Consider the following 14,535-nt stretch of genomic DNA (forward strand, 5'->3'; position numbering starts at 1 on the left):
TACAGCCAACGTATCAGACCTGGCCCACAAGGATGAACAGTTGCGAATGCACCGATCCGGCCAGGTCTGCTGGAGATCTGTCTGGGAGGGAGAGGGGCCAGGGGCACAAGCCAGAGCAAATAAAACATGAGCTTGGAGGTTCGTGCCCAGCCTACTTAATTGATGGAAGCACAACAATCGGACGTTGATGAATGTATGTGCAGTCATGCAGGAGGAAATTATAGGGTTTTTCTTCAATGGGGTGATTTCATATAATGGATAATAATACACCATTGACTTGATGTAGAGCATTACTTAACAGTGTGTTTTCTATTTTAATGTTTCGTGGTTCTTTTCTATTTCCAAGGTTGTTTCAGAGTAAAAAACATTGAACATAATAACGTTTGTGGACCGTGTAGTCATGATTAAAAAAAACACATTTTATCAATACAGCTGACCATCAGTCGATAATACTAATTCAGAGCGTGAGTATCTGTTGAATGCACAATGTTTATATATTGAGATGTGGGATTTATTTTAACACACCGCCACAGCAGCCCTATGCTTTTATACATTTAACTTTGGGTTCTAATGTCAGGACGTTCCTGGCATGCGGCCGTCAATGTAAAGCTTGTCCAGAAACACCCTAGTCACAAAACGTTGGCCAGGTCAGCCTCTTACAACAATGCAACGTCGAAGGCTTTTGACTATGGCATAAAATTGTACGCATTTTAGCCGTAAAGTGAAATGCAAATTGAGATTCGGCCACAGAGTGGACAGTACTCAGAATGGTAAAAAGCGTTGCCGACATGCTAACAGGCAACCGTGGTGCAGTCTGAAGAAGAAGAAGAAGAAGAAGAAGAAGAAGAAGATCAGTAAACCGTAAGATAAACAAATACTTTTCTACAGTGGCTCCAGGAGGGTTTGGACCAGATGTGCTTTGCCACATGAGGATAAAAGATGAAGGACATTTTCTTCTTTCTCCTTCTTCAAATTTTCTTCAATATGACCAATAATTTCACAATTACGTTATAGGGCATCATACAGTGTTAATGAGCATAAACCCAGTGTTTCCTACGAGATCATTTATACCCATGGAAATATTGAAGCAACAAAGCAATTATTGAGGAAAGTTTACTTTTCATAGTATGAACAAATTGGACTAATTATGCAATTATAAGTGAAGCTGGAAAGAGTGATTAAGGGTTCCAAGTGCAATCTTGGACCCCAGGTGCAAAAGCTGATTAGACCTTTTTTCCCCATGGTCCATAATGTATGAGTTTTGAAAACATGGCGGAAGACCGACAATAAAACACCAGCCAAAAATCAAGTCGTGTGCTCTGAGGTTTGGAGTCAACTGATTTACTCGTCAAAGAGAACACAAATGCTTTAATTGATTAGTGTTTGTCGACAGTTGGCCTGCTCCACGGTATGAAGAGTGAAAAGAAGGAGGAGGATGAGCAGGAGGTGAGGTAAGAGATGGGGAAGACAGGGAGGAGGAGGAAGAGGAGGTAGGGAGGGAGGGAAGGAGGGAGGGAGGAGGCGGATAGGTTGATTAGAAGAGGAAGGAGGAGGAGGTGGCAGGAGGAGAAGAAGAGGAGTGAGGAGGAGGAGGATACACGATCCTCAAGCTAACATCTCTCTTGTTGTTCTTGGAAATGTTTTTTAACGTACCTGTAGTCAGGCCACACACACACACACACACACACACACACACACACACACACACACACACACACACACACACACACACACACACACACACACACACACACACACACACACACACACACACACACACACACACACACACGAAGTAAAGTGGGCTGAGCAGCTGTAGTGTGTAAATGGCATTTGGTAAATTGAGCATGGATGACAACAGCATCTCTCCCACTGGGAGCGGCTAGTATCAATAGGCCATAGAATGTTATCAATAACCCAAGAACCAATCAGCTGGAGAAACAGAAACAACCAGAGAGAGAGAGACATAGAGACGTAGAGAGAGCGACAGCGAGCATGATAGAGAGAGACAGAAAGGGACAGATAGAAAGAGGGGCAGTGAAAGATAGGGATGGGCAGTGATACGTACATAGAGAAGGAGGGAGAGACCATAAAACAGATTCCAATTTTGTAAGGTTTTAAAAAGATAATTTAACCCAATATTCGGCTCCTCTTATTCTTATTCTCATATTTTCCCAACACACACACACACACACACACACACACACACACACACACACACACACACACACACACACACACACTAGTCTATTCAGCCTGGTGCTGGGCCAGTAGCCGAGCACCAAATTGCCACAAAGGCAGTAAGCCTGGATGATTCTCTGCCAAAATCAATGACAGTCCAGGACTCAGTCAGGGAGAGCACTCTCGTTATTTATTTGCTTATTTATTTATTTACTTATTTATTCATCCATGTTTTAACTTAATTTCAGCAATACTCTCGAATACAAAATATCTATCAAAAGAAATCCAAATGTGGCTGACAGAACCCAGCCGAGAAGGGTGTTATTGTTAACGGCCACGGAAATGCAAACTCTGATGTGTGGTCTACATATGTGTAGGCCCCGAGACAACGACAACGACTGCGGTCATCAGACTTGACATACTGTACGGGGGAGGGCCGCGGCGCCACGTGACACGATGCGGTCGGGGCGTTAGGACGCCGGCGTTCCCCCCGCCAACGCACGCCTCGCAGAGTGTGAGCGGTGATTTAGCGCGAGCGGAAGGCAGGCCAGTGACCCGGCTCTGCCATTGGCTAACGCAGCGAGAGAGACCGTTCGCCACCGAGGAGGAAGATGATGATGAGTAGGAGGAGGAGGAGGAGGGACGTAAAGGACTTTGATGACATCATGTTCACGAGGGGTCTGGCCGACATCCATAATGACATAATGTCGGTGGACGTTACCGCAGAGACGTCGCAGTCTTTCATTTTGCTCTTTTTTTGCTAACATCTTTCGAGGGCCCTCCTGCACGTCTCGCACTCCCCCACCTCCTCAGCCTCAGAGGTGGGGGAGGAGGAGGTGTTATTGGTTGGGGTGGAGGGTGTCGGGACGGGGTTGATAGTTCAGGGAACGGGAGGAACAGTGTCTGACCACCGAGACGAGATGGAAAGGACGAGGCGAGACCCAGGGGCAGGGAAGGGAGGAGGAAGAGGTGAGACAGAACGAGGGGAGAGAGAGAGAGAGAGAGAGAGAGAGAGAGAGAGAGAGAGAGAGAGAGGGAGAGAAGAGAGAGAGAGAGAGAGAGAGAGAGAGAGAGAGAGAGAGAGAGAGAGAGAAAGAGAGAGAGAGAGAGAGAGAGAGAGAGAGAGAGAGAGAGAGAGAGAGAGAAAGAGAGAGAGAGAGAGAGAGAGAGAGAGAGAGAGAGAGAGAGAGAGAGAGAGAGAGAGAGAGAGCGAGAGAGAGAGAGAGAGAGAGAGAGAGAGAGAGAGAGAGAGAGAGAGCGGTGAGGGAGACAGGAGGAATCCAGGAGAAAGAGAATAAAGGGATGCAGGAGAGAAGGAAGGATGAACAGAGGATGAACCAAAGATAAACAGAGGAGGAACAGAGGAAGAGTGCGCCTCAGCCCCTTCCTTGTGACAGATCTAATAAGACAGAAAGAAACGACAAAGCCAGTATCTCCGAACCCCCCCCCCCCCCCCCCCCCTGTCACAGGCATCGCTCTCTGCTAGACCCCCAGCCACCAGCAGTGAGCAGCTCAAAAAGCCACTTTCCCCCCGTGTTGTCGTACAGGTCTTAGGCTCAGAAGAGACCCAGGGGAGCCACTTCCATTAAGACAGAGCCGCTGACCATAGAGGTGCTGGAGGACGGAGGAAGGAGGTGGGGAGGGAGGAGGGAGGGAGGGAGGGAGGTGGGGAGGGAGGGAGGGAGGGAGGAAGGGAGGGAAGTGGACGGGGAGGGGGCTGTGCACTTTGCGCCGCTAAGGTCGGCCTCCTAGGAGCACTCAGAAGGAATAAATGGAGGCGCTTGGGCCGTGAGACTAAAAACGGACTCTGGGCACATTCAATATTCACAGTGTTTTGCTTCCAGATGAACCGAAGAGGGCCCCGGGGAGAGGCGCTGTTACGGATACGGGGCCCGGCTGAAGCGGCCCCGCGCTTCTCCTCAATGCTGGAAGTATCGCCGTGGAGCTGTTCTTGTTGTGCTGTTTTTTAAGTGGAATCCATCTGTTTATTCGATGCGAGGAAAAAACCCTCTGTGTGCTAATGCCCAATCCCTGGAAAGAATGGTGCGCTAAAGCTAACAAATGGAACATCTAAGTCCGATATAATGGTAGATAAAAAGAAAATCAAAGGCTTTTTTTAATTCACATCCATTGGGAGTCAAACGGCTGCCATTTCATTGCTTTTAATCAGGGTGTTCACACCGTATACCATCTTCAGGGTCATGCCGGCTCCAGGCCTGGCGGGCCTCGCTTTGTCATCACATTGATACGGTGTATCACATATCAGTAATGCAATCAAGTGTAAACAACTTTATAAAATGTGCTCCTGCAATATTCCTGGATGCAACACATATCAAGGCGTTGTTAGAAAACAGCTGGGAGTCGGCTGATAGCGTGGTTTAGAAGCCTTCTAGCTCTAAGACCCAGGCGGCGGTGGAATCTGTGTGCCTTTGAGCTTTGCGAGCGCTCTCCTGGGTGAGGTTTCACAACGCGGGTCGCAGCTTACCCGTCCAAGATAGATGGGCTGGTACTGAAGCCTAAACCAAGATCTTCACATTTTCCTTTTTGAGAAGAAGAGACGCTAGAAAAGACAATAGGGCTTCAGGAATAACCACTCCTGTTGTTCCGTCTAGAGTTCTCTGTCGCAATCGAAAACAATATCTTTATTTTTCTGTATTCAACAGCCAACCAGAGGTATTGTCCATGCTGTGACTGTTACTGCAGACTCCTGAGGCCAGCCAACCTCTGTCCCAAACCACAACACTTCATGAGTCGCCATCAAGAAATGTTCCCTTAACAGAGCAGGACAGGATGCATGGGGAGAGAGGAAGACTCAACAACAGTCAGTGAGGAAATAACTTCACCGTTTGGACTGGAATCAGCATCGTTTTACAGTTTCCTTCAAGCTGCTGGTTCACATCCCCTCCAACCCACAGCGGTACTAGACACCACAGACCAGAGGCACACCTTATGATTCACTACTAAATAACAACTGTGGAGTCAGGTCTGCAAAATGTTACTTTTAAAATGTTAAAAGTAATGTCAAATGCCTTGCAGCACTGACACAAATGCCTAACATCTCTATTAATAGACAAAGAGGACAAAGCATGCGGGAAGCCCCAAGTCTTCAACCTAACCTGAAGGGCTCCTTGAGCAAGATACTCTAACTTTCAACTACCTCCTAAATGACGTGTCCATAAAAAGAAGACACTGAATGGTAAAGTAATCCAACATGATTGTCCATGATGGTCCGTCGAGAGGTCAGGTCATGGAAGTTATGTCAGAGCTCGAACACTCCAGAAGATCTGTGGTGGCGTTGAGTCTGTTGTGCAACTAGCTGGCTGACCTCTGACCCCCCCACTGGCTGCTTTCAGCACCCCTCTCCCCACTCCCTCCAGTGTTTGTTGTAGTGTATGTGGAAGGTCAGCTCAGCCCACCAGCCTAGTGTCCCGGTCAACAACAGTCCTCCTTTCCAACTGGCTGGTCGTTTAACTTTATTTAATGCGAGCGTTGAGTACTACACGCCACATCTCATAGCCCCTGTTTGAGATTCATATATTGGAACAGATTGCACTTGAAAACATTTACAACATTTTCAAATGTTTTGTCTTTAAGTTAATGTAGCTAAAGCAGAAGTTAAAGCAGGAAGACCACATTCCCCTTCTATTTCTCATCTATCGATGTCTGGGTACTTGATTTCACCACAGTCATTGCAGGCTCCTTCTCATCCTCTCCGATCAATGACCAATCAGGACATCTGACGGTTTTGTATATCTACATCTCTCATTCATGCTTGTCTGTGGTTTTCGTTGGGACTCGTTGGAGCCCTCCGCCATTCCCTACCCCCCCCGGGACTAGGCTCCATCTGTCTACAGAGAAAGAGACGGCGTCCTCCGGAGCCAAGAGACTCCATCCATAGTCCCCAACGCCACCGCCAACGCCACCGCCAACGCCACCGCCACCACCACCACCACCAGTGTCTAGCCTCAATCAGTGAATCTCAACTCCCAGCAGACTTCATGGATCCCGTGAAGAAAATCGTGAGGGTGTCCAATTGCCAAATGTTGTTATAACAATAAATTGTATTGTTCATTTTTGTACTGATCTCTCTCTGAATGAAAACATTTCAAGTCCTCATCACCACATACCACATCAAGAAGGCTTTGAGCACTGTGACCGTCCAAGGAATTGAACAAACAAAGCTCGGAGTAACTTTCTGAGCAAGGGCTGCTAAAGGGATAGGTTGCGGTTAGAAATTTCACATACTTATTTTCCATCTATATCTTGTTGATCTTCAGCCATATCACTTTTTTCTGTGAGGATGTCTTGCCCTTATCCATAATATCTCCAAGGGTATAAAACGTTTTCTTCACGCTGACTGGTTGCATTCTTCCGAAGAACTCATCATATTGATTAAACAGGACATACAGTCCCTCTGTTTGTTCTGTGTTTTCGTCTGGACGACTTGTTGATCACAAAACAACAATGATGTCGGTAATTAGCTGAGTGCTGAGTCATGCGTGAAGGGAACCTGCCAGCCCGACATTCAGCTGGTGCGGTCTACTTCCTTTGCCTACAGAATGGGGACACTCAGGCAACACTTTGCTCAACGCATGGCTAGAACCCTGGCAGCCGGGACCCCAGAGACACTGCGTCATGTGGGCGTGCATGTGGATGTGTGTGTGTTTATCCGTCAGTGAATGTGTGTGTGTGTGTGTGTGTGTGTGTGCGTGCGTGTGCGTGTGTGTGTGTGTAGGTGTATGAGCTGGGGTGCGCGTGTGTCTGCATGTCTCTGAGCGTGAGTGCATGCGTCTCTGAACAAATGCAGCAGCAGAGGTCTGTCTGGCGCGCTTGACGGATGTCTGCTCCGGTCCTTCATGTGCCTGTCAGCGCTAACACAAGCTAGTTTCATAACACGTTGTACGTAACCACTATGGTTCACCCACACACACACACACACACACACACACACACACACACACACACACACACACACACACACACACACACACACACACACACACACACACACACACACACACACACACTCTACTGCTTACATGTGACTATAATAACTGTTAAAAGGCCTTTTTTATATGACAAGGTGTGTGGATGAATAACCATTACAAGCTATTTGAATATGTACCAATACATAGGGTATGCTATATATTAGCGTACAAATTCTGCGTTGGTGTACCTTCTTCGTGACGTCGCAGTGCCTCCAAAAAGACACTTCCATCATACAAAAAGACGCAATGTGAGATGGAGCAGATTAGAACATTCACAAAGTGGTTTGCGAAGACTGTCAATTTTTTTTATGTTACACCTGTTTAAACTAAATTATGGTATTTTTTTTATAACAGGGAAAAGCGGCATAGACTACTATTGTCAAGATAGAAAAAATATGAACACATAAAAAAATAAAAGACTAGTCATCAATACTCATAATAACCTGAGAAAAGATAAACTCCACAATTTCCGACCAAGCAATTATGATGAATGATTTCTCAACGCTGGAGCCCAGAAGTGCATAACATAGAGATAAAATATCAAATTTATAATTTCCACTGTCTGTAGAAGAAAGTTAAATTTGTTATTAGGCGTTTGGGGAGAAGCTTGAACAGTGTTTTAGCAGGAATTGCAGCTCTTTTTGTGATGAGGTGTACTGGATTGTTTTTCGAAGTAACAGCTGTTGGTCTCTCTCTCTCTCTCTCTGTGTGTGTGTGTGTGTGTGTGTGTGTGTGTGTGTGTGTGTGTGTGTGTGTGTGTGTGTGTGTGTGTGTGTGTGTGTGTGTGTGTGTGTGTGTGTGTGTGTGTGTGTGTGTGTGTGTGTGTGTGTGTGTGTGTGTGTGTGTGTGTGTGTGTGTGTGTGTGTGTGTGTGTGTGTGTGTGTGTGTGTGTGTGTGTGTGTGTGGGATCATGAGTGTCCACACTATCATAATCTACCCTACCCTTGCATCCATCTATCTCCCTCTATCCTTCCATCCATCTATCTATTTATCGTTCCATCTATCTAGATTTATCCTGCATCAATCTATCTATCCTTGCATCCATCTATCTATCCTTCCGTCCCTCCATCAATCTAAGTGTTTAACATCTAACATTTAAGCGAGTAAATACCAATCTCAACATGAATAACAACCCGCGCTAGCATAGATGCTGCATCAATCTCGTCAAGCAGAGAAGGGAAGACAAGGGATACACCATACTCCCTAACCAGGGAATTGAACCCCCGGTCTCTGGGCAGTGCTACGTTACAACCCGGGAGCCTGGTGTGTGTACATCAGAACGCCGCCGCCACGCCCCTGGTTAGCTTGGTAGGGATCCCTCAGACACTCCGCCGCTGTTGTCTGCTAGGATCTCCCCTCAGAACTACAGCTTCATTGGACCAGCCCTGGTGAACACAGGCTGTCTGGATCCATCGGCCGCCTGCGTTTTCTGTTAGTAAACTCGGATAGTTTGCGTCATGTTTTGGGGCACGGTCGTACCCTCACGTCAGGGAGGATTTACAGTACATTACATTGAATGACTTAACGTTCACTGTTGGGTCGTTTAGTGGACGCTGTTGTCTGATGCAGCTTGCATTGAGTTTGACTTCGATTCATGTCATTGGATTGTAGGTATCGGTGCGTGATAGATACAGGCATTGTGGTTGGGACCCAGAATCTTCTGGCTCAAGTGCAATCACCTCTCCTCAGCCCCCAGACACAGACACACACCGTTCCCCCCACTCCTCTGTGTGTTGAAGATGTAGCGGCCGCTATCGGACCAGCGCACCGTTCCTCATCACTGGCTCTCCCTCTCCCTATCCATCCATCTCCCCCTCCCCCTCTCCTTCTCTCTCCATCCACAAAGCACCCATCCAGAACCAGCTGGACTGACATTAGGTTGAGAAAACCCAGCATGCCCTGGTGCCCCACCTTTCAACCTCCCAACACAGACCTCTTCCACCACCTCCACCCCTCCACCTGCACCCCTCCTCCTCGACCCCTCCTCTGCCACCTCCACCCCTCCTCCACCACCACCTCCACCCCTCCAAGACCACCTCCACCACCCCCTCCACCTCCACCTCCACATTTGTACCACCGGGGCACCCAGTGCAATGGAGAGAGAAAGATATTCCACACTGGACGGACGTCACATCGGCCCAACTGAAAAAAAAACCCAAAGTGTGCTGGCAGACTGTGCTGAAAGATAGAACACCGTGCGTCACTGCGGCAGTCGGTGAAGGGTATGAATAGGTCTCATATCAATCAGAGAGGAAACACAACACTTTGAAATGGGGAAATTAAGACGTCACCACGGCTATGTTGCTATTGCTTCGCACACGCACACGCACACGCACAGACACACACACACAGATGATCTCCATGTACACCTGTAGCTGTTCAAGAGGGCCGGGGTGTAGCGATCAGACAGCAGCTTCTTGGCAGCTGTTGAAAGGGAGCGTTTTATTCACCCAGCAGGGGCATGGAGGGGTTAAAGAGACCCCCACATCCCCCATCCCCGCGCTTCTCCCCTCACCCGGTCTCGCTCTACAAATACTTTGAAGCCCCCCCTATTGTGTCGGCCATTTTGCTACCAAAGACAGATGAAAGGAAATGGGGAACTTTGAAGTAAACACACACACACACACACACACACACACACACACACACACACACACACACACACACACACACACACACACACACACACACACACACACACACACACACACACACACACACACACACACGGCTCTCTAGTGATGCCGAACACCCCCCCACACCTGAGTCAGGAATAGGAGGGGGATGTGTATGGAGGAGGAAATGGACAGATGGACAGGGCAAGGTTGAGGATTGGTTGGTTGATGAACTGTGTTTAAATTATTCTTGCTTGATTAATAATTATTATTTACTAATTTATGTAGTTTTAAAATTTGTACTTTATTCTACTGTCCTGGAGTTGCTAGCCGGCACTCTTCAGAGATCGATTTGGTATTGTCTTATTTTATATCTTCATCATTAATTCAATAATTATACAGTCCGTTATGAATGGGGTTTTGATTTTTGAAATCTCACTGAAGACAAAATAGTATACTTTTTCAAACAGCTACAGTTAAAGTAGTCGACAAAAGATCCTTATCTGTCACGTGACAGAGTACACTCCTGAGGAGCGGGAGGAAATGAATAAAGCATTACAAATGTAATTAAAAGAAAGAATCTTGGAATATAACAGTGGTAGTAAGTCAAATTTAGTTTGCGCTTTAACTGTTGCTAGGGATGGAAATTCAGAGAAATCAGCCAGAGTAATTTAGATTCCGAAAGTATCCAACTGAAAAAGATCCCACCCCTCCTCTAAGTCCTCCCTCCAAAGCCACTCTCCCAAAACACATGACTCGCTTGCTATTCATGGGCAGTAGGTCTGCCTCGCCTTATGGACGACTGTGGTCATGCTCAAGGAGTTCACAGGGAGAGTGAAACCAGGTAGGCGGGTAGGTAGACAGACCATTAGGACAACCATCATCTCGTCAGGGCCAGTGAGAGGAAGGGTTTATTACAGGCCTGAGACAGCCACCGATAACAGATTTTTTTTCGGTTTCTTTGACAAAGCATTTAATTCACTGATTCGTATTTAAAGACAATTTCAACAAAAATGACAAACCGCTTTTAAAATTAATTGCCTACACTAGCAATATATGATAGCTACCAACCACCTTTCATTTGAACTGGAGTTCATTCATTCATTAAAGGGAAACTTCACCCATTTCCATTAAGCTTTGTATCGTTAGAAACCCATTCATATTTTTGAATGGTCGTGCATCATTCCCTTATTTTCTGGAGGGACTGGAGAGATCCGTATCGATCTCCAACACTTCCTGTTTAAGATGACGCAATATGACAATTTTTGCGTAGAAGTAAATAGGAATTGTAAGAGGGGAGGATTCTCGTAAGACTACAAGCACTAGGGGGTGGGACCCACTGATCTAGATCAGCGGGAGTGGCCAGCGAAGCTGTGCATCGTGGTACATGGTGGGAGTTGTTGTCTTCAATCCACAAGCGCCAAAAAGTCACTTTCTGCCTTTTCTCGGTCAAGACGGCACCAAATTAGAATTGTATTTAATTATTTGACTACATATAGGACCCAATTTCAATACATCATGCCTCCACCGGTGAAATGCTCCTTTAATGGCACAGAATATAACTAGCTAAATAATATCGGATTAAAAAAGAAATGCTAAAAACCCAATTTGTACATTCCCCCCCGGATCCTTCTCACCGCCCACTCTGGTTCATGGACCCTCAGTGGGGAATCCCTAATAAGAGTCTTTCCACTGCTCTGAACGGCTACTATTCAGAGTCTTTCATTAGGACTCGAGTCATACTGGCATTGTTAGTCCAAGGTTACCAAACTGACTAACGCAACCTAGCTAGTAGTGATAATATTGATCTTTAGGTAGAGTAATGACACTACTGGTTGCTGTAATGCTACATGATTTAATAGATCAATATATACAAAGTCATTTTGCGATTCATTTCCCCAGTCTGAAAAGGTTTTCAAAATTACACTTCAATCATTTGCCTTAATTACAATGGTGACGGCTTAAATCAATGAGGAACTTAAATATTGATAACAAGGGTTCAATATTTAACACACGCACACACACACGCACACACAGGATTGATCTGCAGAGTGGTTATCCAGTGATGTCTAAATAACTTAAGAGATCGGTCACATATTGTGCTAGGTTGTTGCTAGATTAAGATGATCAGAAGAGGAAATATGCAGTTTGGCGGTCAACATATCAACATAATATCTGATGTTATTCTTTCTGGAATTAAATAAATGGGACACGTTTTTTATGTGCCTATTGATATCATGTAAATGAAGCACTGTAGTAGAAAATCGGGCAGTACTTTCCCAATGGTTGACCATGACGCCTAAATAATGTTTATGATCGGTCATTCTTGCTTATGTTATAAGGTCGATATATAGACCCCCACATAGTCAGGTCGCTTCAAAGCCTATCAGACAGAAGGAGACTAATAACAAACTGCCTCTAAATTATTATTCACGAGCAAGCTAGAATCTTTGCCGATTAAAAATGTATTCATCTAATTGAAAAAAAATAATCTTGAAACATGGACATTCCTGGGACAGATACAGGCCGGAGGAAACAGGCCCAGTCTAGGGGAATGGAAAAGTCTGGTCATGCAATGCTGGATGTGTTTACACATAATGCAAAGAGAAATATGTTCCTGTTTCGCTCCCCCCTCAATCCTCATTCATTTCAGCGTTTATCCCTCGCCCTGATTTATTTGCGTATTGATTTTTTCAAATTGCAATTAATTACATCATGAATCAGAGCGAGAGCCCTTGCGCTAATGATGCTGTAACAATAATCTCTACCAGCTCCTCCATCTACCACCAGCAATAGGACTAAGTGTTAGCTACAACACTGCTCATAGCGGTAGCTGTGTTGGGGCAGTTTTTAGGCCGTGTTTAGGCCGTGCTTAGGCCGTGTTTAGGCCGTGCTTAGGCCGTGTTTAGGCCGCGTTAAAGCTGTGTTTAGGCTGTGTTTAGGCCGTGTTTAGGCCGTGTTTAAGCCGTGTTTAAGCCGAGTTAAGGCCGTGTTAAGGCCGTGTTAAGGCCGTGTTAAGGCCGTGTTAAGGCCGTGTTCAGGCCGAGTTAAGGCCGTGTTCAGGCCGTGTTAAGGCCGTGTTAAGGCCGTGTTAAGGCCGTGTTAAGGCCGTGTTCAGGCCGTGTTCAGGCCGTGTTTAGGCCGTGTTTAGGCCGTGTTTAGGCCGTGTTTAGGTCGTGTTAAGGCCGTGTTTAGGTTGTGTTTACGCCGTGTTTAGGCCGTGTTTAGGCCATGTTAAGGCCGTGTTTAGGCCGTGTTTAGGTCGTGTTCAGGCTGTGTTCAGGCTGTGTTCAGGCTGTGTCCAGGCTGTGTTCAGGATAATGGTGGTGTTGAGGTTGATGATTGGTGGAGTGAGGTCCGACGATGGTTGAGGGTTGAGAAGTGAGAATCAGGGTGGTGTTGAAGGTATGACGATGGTGAGGGATGATCGTGCTGGTGGTAGTGTTGGTGATGAGGAGGAGGGTGGCAATGTCGATGATGGTGGTGGTGGTGGTGGGTTGATGATGAGGGGGGTAATGATGAGGTGGTGGTAGGGTGTGGTGATGAGGGTGTTGAAGGAGTGAAGGCTTGTGATGAGTGTAGTGATGATGAGAGTGGTGGTGGCTCGGAGGGTAATGGCTCAGTGGGGGTGATGCTGGCGGACAGGGAGCCGTGATAGGAACAGATCTGAAACCATCGATGCCGTCGACACCAGGACTAGCGGTGCTTTATGAAAGATTTATCCGTGAAATAGGTGTCTTGCTCAGAAAGACGTTTCAGCCATTTGCATGTTCGCTTTGTTTGGTTGGTCTGTTGGTTGAATGTTCAGACGATCGGTGTGTGTGCATAGCACAGTACTTTGTTACCCCATGCCGTTTCCCTGACACATAATCAATGCTTTGAAATCAATACATTGATAAAGAACAGAGAGAGACAGAGGGTAACTGTGTTGTGCTTTGTTTTATATTTTGAGTTAGGTTTGTGTAGTTACCATTTCAATGAGTCTACAGACTTTGTGGACAGAGAGAAGCACTGCCCTTCATCAGAACCTCAAGGATCGTGCAGTGTCCCTGCCAGGTCTCAGTTTGACACGCAGTATCAACACCTTGTTCAAGGTCAAAGGTCAAACCATTACATCACTTCTAAAGAAAACCTAACGGTTGGAAAACGTATTGCCAACGTAATAATTGAAACACAGCAAACATTTTGCAGATGAATTAATTAAGATTTGATTCAAAGATGATAAAATCAGGTGCATTGAGTAAGTGTAAAAGAAAGGTGAAATTATGAGGAGTTATGAAATTAATTTACTAAAAATAGAATTGTAATCTGCGCTCATCTAGAAAGCTCCTTGGAAATGAACTGAGAGAATTCCAGACTAATACGCATTTGCGAATTGGTCTGGCGATGTCAGTTTAGGGTAGTGTAGGAAGTGATCATGAATCTTTAATTATCATGTCGTATTATGTAGTATATGACATCATCATGAATGTTTAATCATCATGTTTAGTTATCATGGAGTAAACGACACGAGAACAGAGACTAAAAAATGCTTTTCAGCCGCAAAACCAACAATGCTTTCATCCCGCCCTCTCATAGCTCTTCCATTATTATTAAATTCTCTGAATAAAACGGTTATGTAGGTCTGTTTTCTCACAACAACTTTCACATGCCTGGGAAGCAATTGGAGTGATGCTGCACAGAGCTCAGTATACACTCTCAAGGCATAGAGCACATACAAAAGAAAGCACGCTTTTATCTCTCTCACACAA

The 14,535-nt window shown here is 45.9% G+C and overlaps 1 protein-coding gene across 1 annotated transcript in view; it reads right to left on the bottom strand.

Moving 5' to 3' along the window:
* The window catches only part of cacna1bb (calcium channel, voltage-dependent, N type, alpha 1B subunit, b), a 114,304-nt gene that overhangs the window by 93,238 nt on the left and 6,531 nt on the right, over positions 1-14,535 (bottom strand). The gene's annotated exons all lie outside the window — the stretch shown is intronic.

Source organism: Gadus macrocephalus, chromosome 19 (assembly GCF_031168955.1).
Source record: "Gadus macrocephalus chromosome 19, ASM3116895v1".
NCBI lineage: Eukaryota > Metazoa > Chordata > Actinopteri > Gadiformes > Gadidae > Gadus > Gadus macrocephalus.